Genomic DNA, 11,654 nt, shown 5'->3' on the forward strand with positions numbered 1-11,654 from the left:
TCCACTAACCTGGTGTTTTGTTTTTGTTCCTGATTGCAGCCATCCAGACCTTACGCCAGAGGCAGGGTCTGTTCCTCTGGCAGAACACCCTAATCCTGGTCATCTAGCAATAGGATCTCATTTTTGCCTCAGTAGCAGCCATTATTGCTGCCTCTGTGAGGGTTGTTTCGCTTGTTTAATTTTGGTTTCTGTGGTGTTAGGGATCCAACCCAGGGCTTCATCCATGCCAGGCAAGTGCTTTACCACTGAGACACACCCCAGCCTGCACCTTTGTTTTTTGCATTCACCTGTGCTGCCATTTCCCAAGCATAACTAACTGAGGATGCATCGAGCTCCTCCAAGCACATGTGATGAAAGTGACAAATTAATGGCTCCATTCCAACCAGAAGAGGGTGGTGTGAAGTATGAAGGAGGAAGAGAGCAAGCAGCAGTATTGAACAGGGTATTGGAGACACCGACCCTGATGCTGATGAGAAAGCCAATGAAGAAGGCAAGAGGATCAAGCAAAGTTCAGCCAGAGATGGAGACCTAGTTCTGAGGGACTGCCTATCACCTTTCATCCTCTGCACTCTGCTGAAATTCTTGTCTTAATTAGGAAGCAAAGATACTTGAGAAACCTTGTTATTATGAAGAAGATAAAATACCATCAAGGGAAGTCAAAAGACCCTCTATCCTACACCCAGGAAGCTATTTTCTGCCAAGGGACTGTAACACAGGCAGTAGAGTCTGCAACAAAAGAGGAGCCCACCATGTCCTTAAGACAGAAAGAAAGAAAAAACTATGAGGGGAGGCACATTCCTTAATTTCATGCAGTACATCAATAAAAATTTAATGAAGGAACACAAAGCCCACCCAGAATAGAGCTACTATTATCAAGAGTTACTTAAATTCTCAAAACATTTCTACTTGAAATTGTTGAAATGAAAGTTAAATTTAATAAAGTCATGTTATTAAATATGCTTGACTGGGCATGGTGGCCCATGCCTATAATTCCAGCACTCAAGAGGTGAGGCAGGAGGATTGCTGCAAGTTCAAGCCAGTCTGGGCTACAAAGTGAGTTCAAAGCCAACCTGAACTGCATAGTGGTTTTTTTTGTTGTTTTTTTGTTTGTTTGTTTGTTTGTTTGTTTGTATTTTTCCAGTACCAGGAATCGAACTCACAACCTTGCACTTGCCAGGCAGGCACTGTGCCACTGAGCTAAATCCCCAGCCCCTCAACTGCATAGTGAAACCTTGTCTCAAGGAGACAAGAAAAGAGAAAGAAAGATATATGTTTGCCTTTATCAACCTCATTTGACACCATATTCAAAATCATCAATGAATTTTTGAGCCTATAGAAAGTGTCTACACATGCAAACAATTTTTGAGGAAACTTATTGTGAAGAAATGAAAAGTTAAATTGTGGAGAAAACTAAACATATAGATAAATACTATTGTAAAGCAATTCCTCATTTTTGGTTAACAATATATAAGAATACACAGTTGCTTGAAAACAGTACAGAAATTCAATGAAACAATGTTAAAGTATCTTGAAAATACTAGATTCAAGTTTTTAGAGACTAATGAGCCTGGGGTTCACAGCCGAAGTTCTCTTTGAGCCCACAGAATATTTCTCAGGTGGCATGCTGTCTGAAACACATATATTTAGTTAAATGAAGTTGACCTTGACCCTTACCTCCCTTGGGGCTTGACAGTACAGGCTACATAGGAATGGTGAACACATTCGAAGACAGTAGAAAATGTCACCTCATGTAATTAATTGAGGCACAGATTACCAGTGGCTTCTCTATTAGTCAGCTTTCCATTACCATGACAAAATACATGAGCAAATCACCTTAAAAGAGGGAAAGATTTATTTTGGCTGATAGTTTCAGTCTATTATCACTTACTCTGGCTGATTTTAGCCTGTGGTGAGGAAATACATCATAGTGGAACTATATGGTGAAGAAAACCTGCTCACCTCAGGATGTTGCTCAGGATGTGGGGGGGAGCAGGTGTTCCAATATTCCTTTCAAAGGGATGTCCCCACGTACGTCACTTTCTTTGCTTGGGACCCACCTCCTAATCTTTCCAACATTTCCCAGTAGCTCCATAGGTTGGCAACCATGCTGTCATGGTTCAGACCAAGAATGTCTTTCCAGAGCGTCATGCACTCAGAGGTTCATGCACTTTTGAAAGTTGTTTAAGATTTAGGGGGTGAGCAGAGTAAAAAGAAAACCTACACATTGAAAAAAAATTTTAGCTGACTGTCCCTTGGACAAAGGTCTTCTATCTAGAACATATAAAGAATTAAAAAACATCAGCTCCCCCAAATTCAAAGACCCAATCCAAAAATGGACATCTCTACTTTGATTTCATCTGTGACCCATTGGTTGTTCAGGAGGATGTTATTTAATTTCCAACTGTTTATGGAGATTTTGTGTTTTCTTTTGTCATTAATTTCCAATTTCATTGCACTATGGTCTGATAGTATACATGGGATGATTTCAATTCCTTTGCATTTACTTAAACACGTTCTATGTACTAGTATATGGTCTATTTTAGAGAACGTCCCATGGGCAGATGAGAAGAATATGTATTCTGATGCTGTTGTGTAGAACTGACCTGATGTTAAGAGAAGGAACTTGTTTAAATGTGGGTCACTGAGGATGTGACCTAGAGGGGCACATCTCCAACTCTGGCTCCTCCCTTCCCTTTCTGCTCCTTGGCTGCCATGATGTGAGCATCTTTTCCTCCTCTATGCCCTTCTGCATGCTTTGCTATCTTGAAGCCAGCCAACTATGATCTTAAAATGTATGCCAAAATAAACCTCTGCTCTTTAAGTTGTGGACATTAGGCATTGGGTCTCAAGTCCTCGGGGGACACACCAGATCCAAATTACAACACTGAGCTCCTAGCCCCAAAGGCTTATGTCCATCTCACAAATACAAAATGCATTTAGTCGGTCTTAGTTACTTTTTTTATTGCTGAGATGATATACGACACCCAAAGTTAAAGGAGAAAATGGTCATTTAGCTCCGAGTTCATAGACATTTCAGTTCATAGTTGGCTGGCTTCAAGACAGGAAGGCATGGCAGGGGGGCATCACAGAGTAGGCGGGGAGAAGGCAGCAAACTGCAAGAGATAAGCAACAGATTCTTTCTGTCCTTTTATAGTATATCAAGGCTATCCACCCTTAGGGCAGGCAGCAGTCACACCCAGGATGGGGCACCCTTAATCATACCCAGAACTATGCTAAACCGATCAGTGGACTAATTTAGTAATCACACACCCTTAATCCCAGCATCACACACTCTAGATCCTGCCACCTCTGCAAAGCTCCACCTATGACCATATGAGGCCTTGGCAGGACAGCTTGATGCAAGCCATAACACAGTGTATCTCCAAGAGTCTTGAAAGTCTTAACTGTTCTAGAATTGCTCAAAATCCAAGTCCAAACTGTGCTCTGAAATTCAAGGCAGAAGCTTAGCTGTGAGACCCTGTAAAAATAAACAGTTTACTACTTCCAACATACAATGGCACAACATAAATGGTCTCATTCCAAAAGGGAGCATTAGCACACTGACAAGGTAGACTAGAAGTAGCCTGGACTCATGAACCACTCTGAGATAATAGCCAGCAGATATGTGGCTTTATGAGGGAAATATGGGTTTGCCAAGAATTATAAGATCACATCCTGAGAGTGACAGCAACCTGAAGAAACTCAGAAAGACTATTAATTAGAAAGATAAGTAAATTAACTGAACCAATGCATTGCAGTGCTGAGTGGGTGGCAGCTCAGAAGGCAGGGAGATCTTCCCTTTCTGTGTGACAGTGAAAAAAGGACATAGCATTTTCCTGTCCACTCTGGTTCTGACCCAGGACAAGGCAACATCCTGTGCAGATAGGAGATCTGACTACAAACAATTGACTAGATGCAGGAGTGATAATTCCCATCCATCCTGTGCCCCCAGATTTAAGCAGGATGGGGTTGGGAAGCCATCATGCCCCCCCTTTTCTTTGCTTCACTAGACTGAGCAGGAGGTGGACTCAAGCAAAGTGGGGGCAGGAAGCCATCTTAAGTAACTCTCTTTGCCTAAGCACACACGGAATAAAACCTCCACATCTTTTGTAAATTCAAGATGTGACTATCACCATGTGAAAGGTAGTATCTGGCTCCCAGCCCTAATAATTACAGTAGGCTCTGGATCAAGCTGCCTGTGAAATAGTCAACTAAAGTCATGAGAGTGGTAAAGAGACCCCACCCCTCCCCCAAACCCCAGGAGACTGAAGCACTCAGTTGGAAAATTCTCAGTGTTAAAGGACTATAATACAAAATAGCAGCAGCTTCAAAGTAGAAGCACACAAAAGCCACTTCGGTCTCGGGGTCTCTGTGTGTGTAAAGTGCAGCTGCGTGAGCTCAGAAGTTAAAAAGTGTTGGAAACAGGAGCTAGGAGATCCAGATATGGCAGCCCAAGAAGAATGCTTTCCCCAAGGGGGTACAAGAAAGATCCACAAATCAAAGAAATCTTACCAGCAGTCAGTTGAACATGACAACTTATTTGATATTTCCACTGAAAAAGAATCCACCGAAAGGAAAAAGAACCAGAAAGGCCCAGCAAAAACAAAAACGTTGAAAATTGAGATGAGAGGGAGTGGTGAGTCTGTAAAAAAGAACTTTAACATTCTTAGTGTCGAGGACCTGTATGAGGCCATGCAGATTTTGGGTTGTGTTGAAGAGCTAAATGAGCTGGAACTGGTGATCAGTCTCCCCAGTGGCCTCCAGGTGTTTGTGCAAGTGACTGAAATCTGTAATACCTACACCAAAACCTGAATGAGCAGGTGGCATAAGAAGAATGTTTGAAGGACCTATTCTGCTTGCTTAAGCTTTTCTCACCTGAGTGCTGGTGAAATGTATGGTGAGCAGTTTGAGCATCACAGAGAGAAGCAAAGAGTGTTAAGCTCTCTCTCAACCCGCAAAATGTCAACAGACTGCCAAGTGCTGAGGCCCTGAAGCCTGGCATGCTGCTGACAGGTACCATGTCCAGCCTGGAAGACTATGGCTACCCAGTGGACATTGGTACTGGTGGGACCAAAGCTTTACTGCCACTGCAGAAAGCCCAGGAATGCATCCAACACAAGAACAAAGGTGCTAACTTGAAGGTGGGTCAATACTTGGAACTGCACCTTTGAGGAAATGAAAGGCAACAAAAAGTTATTGGCCTGTACACAGAGCAGTCAGAGATTTCTACTGCCACTCCTACTGAGAAACAAACCTGGACCCTTAATAACTTGCTACCAGGACAGGCAGTCAAAGTTCAGGTACAGAAGGTGACTCAGTTTAGCCTTACACTGAAGTTCTTCACATTCTTCACAGGTCTGGTTAACTTCGTGCACCTGGATCCCAAAAAGTTGGAACATGTTTCTCAAATCAGGCAGTGAGAGCCTGCATCCTCTATGTGCATCCCCAGAGCAGATCTGTGCATCTGAGCCTGAGCCCCGTCTTCCTGCAGCCTGGATGCCCACTCACTGAGCTCTATGGTCAGCACCTACGAGCTGCTCTAGGAGATGTTCCTGTCTAGGAGTTTTTCCACGAGGCTGGGGCACCTTCAGGCAGAGGGACTGGGCTCTGGTCTATGTCCAGCTTACCACATCTCTGATTCTGACTCCCTTCACACCGAAGGCTTACAAGCCAGGGAATACTCACAAGTGTAGAATTATTGACTAAAACCAAATGAATGAACTGGCCCTGCTTTCTCTGCAGAAATCTGTTATTGAAACTCAGTACCTTAAATGTCCTTATTTCAAAACTAGAGCAGTGGTAAAGGGCACAGTACTGACCATAAAGCCATTAGGGATGCTGGTGAAGGGGGTTAAGTAAAAGAGGGGCCTGGTTTCTGCCATGTACCTGGCTGACATTCTGTTGAAGAACCCATAGTACCACCTTGGGGATAAGGTCAAGTGCTGGGTTTTACTTTATAACCCTGAAGCTGACCTTCATGACCTTGAATCTTAGGGGAGACCCTAAGAAGCTGATAATAACCCTGAAGAAAACTCTGATCACATTCAAACTATGTATGGTTACCTGATAAGGGTATCACACCTGGTCTGCAGGCACATGGTGTCACTTCCAAATTCATTCCATGAAGCCAGCATTACCCTGACACCAAACCAGATAAACCTTCAACAAAAAAGAACATGACAAGCCAATATCCTTGATGAAGAGTGATGCAAAAATCTTCAGTAAGATACTTGAAAACAGAATTCCACAAGTCATTAAAAAGATCATACATCATGATGAAGTTGGATTCATCTCAAGGATGCAAGAATACTACCACAAATGTAAATCAATTAGTGCAATATGCTACATAAATAGGCTCAAAGATAAAAAAAACATAATCATCTCAGTGGATGTAGAAAAAGCCTTTGACAAAATCCAATATTACTCCATGATAAAAAATACTGATTAAAAAATGGTATAGGAGGACCTAAACTTCAAATTGGAAAAGGTCATGTGACAAATTCACAGTTAATATCATACTAAATAGGAAAACAAGAAATTATTCCCTTTAAAATCAAGAGTAAAACAAGGTTGTCAAACTCACCATTATTGATTAACATATCACTCAAACATTTAGCCAGATTAGGCAAGAGAAAGAAATAAAAGGGATATGAATAGGGAAGGAAGAATTAAATTATCTCTATTTGTAGATGATATAATCCCTTACATATAAGACCCAAAATACTCCATCATAACGCTCTTAGAGTTGGTAAACAAATTCAACAAAATGGCAGGGAAAAAATCTATACACAAAAACCAATAGTGTTTCTGTACACCAATAATGGATCCACCAAGAAAGAAACCAGTAAAATAACTTTATTCACAATAGCTTCAAAAAAATATATACCTAAGAATCAATGAAACTAAAGAGGTGAGATCTCTGTTACAAAAACTACAGAATTCCCAAGAAAGAGATTGAAAAGAATATTAAAAAATGAAAGATACCCTTTATTTCTGGATAAGAGGAATCAATATTGTTAAAATTTACATATTATCAAGACCAAAATATAGATTGAACGCAGTCCCAATTAAAATGCCAACATTATTCCTAAAAATATCAATCCTGAAATTTATATGGAACAAGAAGTGGTCCAGCACAGCCAAAGCAATCTTGAGCAAAAACAGCAAAGTAGGATGCATCACAATTCTGGATTTCACATTATACTCTGTAACTATACTAATAAAAACAATATAGTATAGGTCCAAAGCAGGCATGTAGATCAGTGGAATAGACTAGAAGATTGACCAATAACATCACGTACTTTCACCTATCTGATTTTCATAATGGGGCCAAAAACATAAGCTGGAGAAAAGATAGCCTCCTTAACAAATGGTGCTGGGAAAACTGGTTACCCCCATGCAGAGGAATGAAACGATAACTATAGCTCCACCCTGTCCTAAAATCAAATCAAATAGATCAAAGACCTAGATATCACAACAGAAACTTTGAAACTGCTGGAAGATAACATAAAGGAAACATTTGAGCCATAGGCAAAGGTAAGGGTTTCCTGAACAAAATCCCAGTAACACAAGAAAAATAACAATAATCAAAAAAGAGGATTGTATAAAATTAAAAAGCTTCTGTGCTGTAAAGGAAACAATCAACAATATGATGACCTAAAGAATGGGATAAAATTTTTTGCCAGATACTCCTCTCCAGAGGACTAATATCTAGAATATATAAAGAACACAAAAAAATTAACTCCTGAAAAACAAGTCACCTAATTAAAAATGAACAAATAAACTGAATGAGCTTTTCTCAAAAGTATTACAAATGGCCAACAAGTACACGAAAAAATGTCCAGCATCTTTTTTTTGAGACAGGGTCTCACTATGTAGTACAGGCTGGCCCTGAACTCACTATGTAGTCAAGGCTGGCCACACAGCAATCTTCTCACCTCAGTCTCCCATGTGCTGGAATTACAGGCATCTGCCACAATGGCCAGCTCCTTCAGCATGATTAGACATTGGAGAAATGCAAATCAAAATAACTCTGAGAGTCTATCATACTCTAGTCAGAAGAGTTATCATCAAGAACACATAAAACAATAAATGCTGGTGATGAAATGTGGAAAAAGGAATCCTTTTACACTACTGGTGGGAATGCAAACTAGTACAACTGCTATGAAAATTAGTAAGGAGATTCCTGATAAATCTTAAAAAACTTCAATTTGGTCCAGCTATACCTCTCCTGAGTGTATTCCCAAAAGTATTAAAGGCAGCATACTACAGTGATAGGTGCATAGTCATGTTTATAGCAGCACAATTCACAATAGCTGAAATGTGGAAACAGCCTAGATCCCCATCAACAGATGAAAGAATAAAGAAAATGTTGTATATATAAATAAAGAAATTTTATCAGCTGTAAAGAAGAATGGATTTACATCATTTGCCGAATAACAGATGGATCTTGATCAATAATGCTAAGTAAAATAAGTCAGATACAACAAGTTATATATCATATGGTTTCTTTTACATGTGAAACCCAAAATATAAATAAAATAAAGGGAAAATAAAGGAGAGATGACCAGAAACAGTGATGCTGACTTTTGGTAGGTTAAGGGGAGGGAGATAAAAGAAGATCAAGGCCAGGGATATAGCTCAGCGACACAGCACCTGCCTGGCAAGTGCAAGGTCCTGAATTTAATTGCCAGTACCAAAAAAAAAAGGGTGGGGAGATATAGCTCAGCACAGAGCCTGTCTGGCAAGAGTGAGGTCCTGAGTTTGATTCCCAGTACCCACCCCACAAAAAAAACAGTGAGTTTTTGAGCCGGGCGTGGTGGTGCATGCCTGTAATTGCAGCACTCGGGAGGCTGAGGCAGGAAGATTGTTGCAAGTTTGACACCAGCCCAGGCTACAAAGTCAACTCAAGGCCAGCATGAACTGCATAGCCAGACCCTGTCTCAACAAAGACAAAAAAAGGAGATCAAACTGATTAACAGATAGATAGATAGATAGATAAATAGATAGATAGATATAGATATAGATATATACACATATATACTTATGTATTTAATTGCCCCAAATGAATATAAATATTACTTACTGTGAATATATAACAATAAAAAATATAAAAAAGAAAAAAAGTACAAATATCCCCTGTGAACAGATTTTAAAACCTTCAACAAAATATTGGCAAATTTAATTCTGCAATATAAAAAGAATAACAAAGCATGAATAAGTGGAGTTTATCCCAGGAATGCAAGACAGAGGCATACTGAAAAATCAATTAACCTAATCTGCCATACCAAGAGTGCAAAGAAGAGAATCCATATGAACTCATCAATTGTTCCAACTGCTTCATCTATTACAAAATAGAAATAGAAGAAACTTAATCTAATGAAAGGCATCTATAGAAGGTTGAAAATGGTGGAATGAAATGATCAGCAAAACACAGCCTTTTAGAACCTAAAATCAAGAAACATGGAAAACAACAACTTGGTGAAGAAAAAGAAGTAGATCTCTGAGAATCTAGAGGGCACTGATAGGAAAACTAGAAAACTACATAGACATTGGAGAAAAGGAAAACAATGCAAAGAAAAAGATGAAGCACTCTGGAAAGTTGACCCTGGCTCCTGGAGATGGGGACCTGTCTCTGGTAACACAAGGTAAACCCAGAGAGGGTCAGCAGCTCCAGAGAAGAACAGCAGACTGGGCCAGCAGTACAAGCCTGCCCAAAAGTCAATAGTTATACTAAACTGCAAAAACAATATATAGATTTTCTCTGAAAGTGAACTTTAGAGAAGATCTAACACCAACACCCCTCAAACTCTTTAGTGAAATTGAAAGGGAAGCAGTACCCCCAAGTCTTTCTTAGAAGCAAGTGTTACACTGATTCCAAAACTAGAGAATGACCCAACCAAAAAATAGAACTGCAGATAACATAAAATAATAAAAATTACATCTGATAATCTGAGCAACTTTGTTGAAACCAACAATATGTAATGTAACAACAACTGTTAATTTCTTATCATCTTGTTTTGAAACTGTATCATTTTTATTGTTTTTGTGTTCTTTTGTCTTTGTTGTTATTTTGCTATTCTTTTTTTCTCTTTAAAATGAAAAATAGAATTACAGATCAATCTCTTTCATGAACATACATTCAAAAATCCTCAATAAGGTACTAGCAAATAGAATGCAGCAAATCATCAAAGAGATTATATATCATGACCAAGTAGGATTCATCCCAGGGACAGAGGGATGGTTCAACATACACAAATCAATAAACATATCACATAAAGAGAAGCAAGGACAAAAATCATATGATCATCTCAAAAGACACAGGAAAAGTCATTGAACAAAATCCAACATCCACTGGTGACAAAAAAAATTTTAAAACTTCAACACCTGTGAATGGTGGTTCATGCCTCTGATTCCATCACTTGGGAGGCTAAGGTGAGTTTGGGGCCAACCTAGGCTAAATAATGAGTTCAAAACCAGTCTGAACTGCATAGTGAGACCCTGTCTCAAAGAAAAAAAACAAAAAAAAAAAAAAGAAAGAAAGAAAGGAGACAAAAAAAACCCTGCAGAATAAGGACAAATGTAAGCATCTCTGCATATAACCACTCCCAAGATGGTTGTAAAGCACATGAATTGCAAACATGTACTGATACAAATAAAGCCAACATATGTTAAGTAGAGAAATGGCTATAGCAAACCAACAGCCAATATTATGTTAAGTTTAATTTTTTTCCTTTAAAAACAAAAGCAAGACAATGGTGTTCACTATCATCACTCCTGTTTAATACAGTTGTTAAAACAGCCAAAGCAATCAGGCAAGAAAAAAAAGTAGAGGTACATGGATTGGAAAGGAAGAAATTAAACTATCATGATTTGTAGGTGACATGATCTTCTACATAAAAGACCCCAAACTCCACCAAAAGACTTCTAAAATTAATAACCAAATTCAGTTGCATAGCATGGGGCATCATAATTCTGGAATTTAAGGTATAGTACAAAACTACAGTGATAAAACAGAATGGTACTGACAAAAAAAAAGACTTGTGGATCAATGGAACAATCGAGGGTGGAGAAACAACTCCAGACACACTCAACTACCTCATCTTTGAAAAACGGGTTCAAATACTTTCACCAGAGCAAGGACAGCCACTTTTTTTTTTTCCGGTACCAGGAACCGAACTCACGACCTTGCGCTTGCCAGGCAGGCGCTTTGCCACTGAGCTAAATCCCCAGCCCAAGGATAGCCACTTTAATGAATGAAGTACTACTCTGCCATGAAGAAGGATAAACTTGAGGCATTTTTAGGTAAATGGATTCACCTTGAGACCCAAATCTTAGGTAAAATAAATCACACATACACAGATTTAAATATTGCATTCTCTAGTGCAAGAAACCCAAAATATATATACAGAGTACAATAAAGGATAGATGTTAGGAAGTAGAAAGTGGAAAGAACTTTCTTAGATGGGAAGGGGAACAAGAGATAGGGAAGAGGGAAGGAAGGAAGGGAAGAGAGAAAGAAGGAAGGAAGAAATGATTCAAAGAAAAAAGTTGAAGGAAAAATGTAAATAGAGCTTTTTCAAATGGGGATGGAAAGCAGGGTTGGATGGAGAGGAAGGGAAAGGGCAGAGAAAGTATTAAGATGTGTTTTATAC

General features: G+C 39.4%; 1 pseudogene; it reads left to right on the forward strand.

Annotated features, from left to right (window-relative positions):
- The first annotated feature begins 4,443 nt into the window (after window positions 1-4,443).
- On the forward strand, window positions 4,444-6,067 carry LOC102029914 (annotated as a pseudogene).
- The last annotated feature ends 5,587 nt before the right edge of the window (window positions 6,068-11,654 follow it).

The sequence above is a fragment of the Chinchilla lanigera genome, unplaced genomic scaffold, assembly GCF_000276665.1.
Source record: "Chinchilla lanigera isolate Chin_1 unplaced genomic scaffold, ChiLan1.0 scaffold00171, whole genome shotgun sequence".
NCBI lineage: Eukaryota > Metazoa > Chordata > Mammalia > Rodentia > Chinchillidae > Chinchilla > Chinchilla lanigera.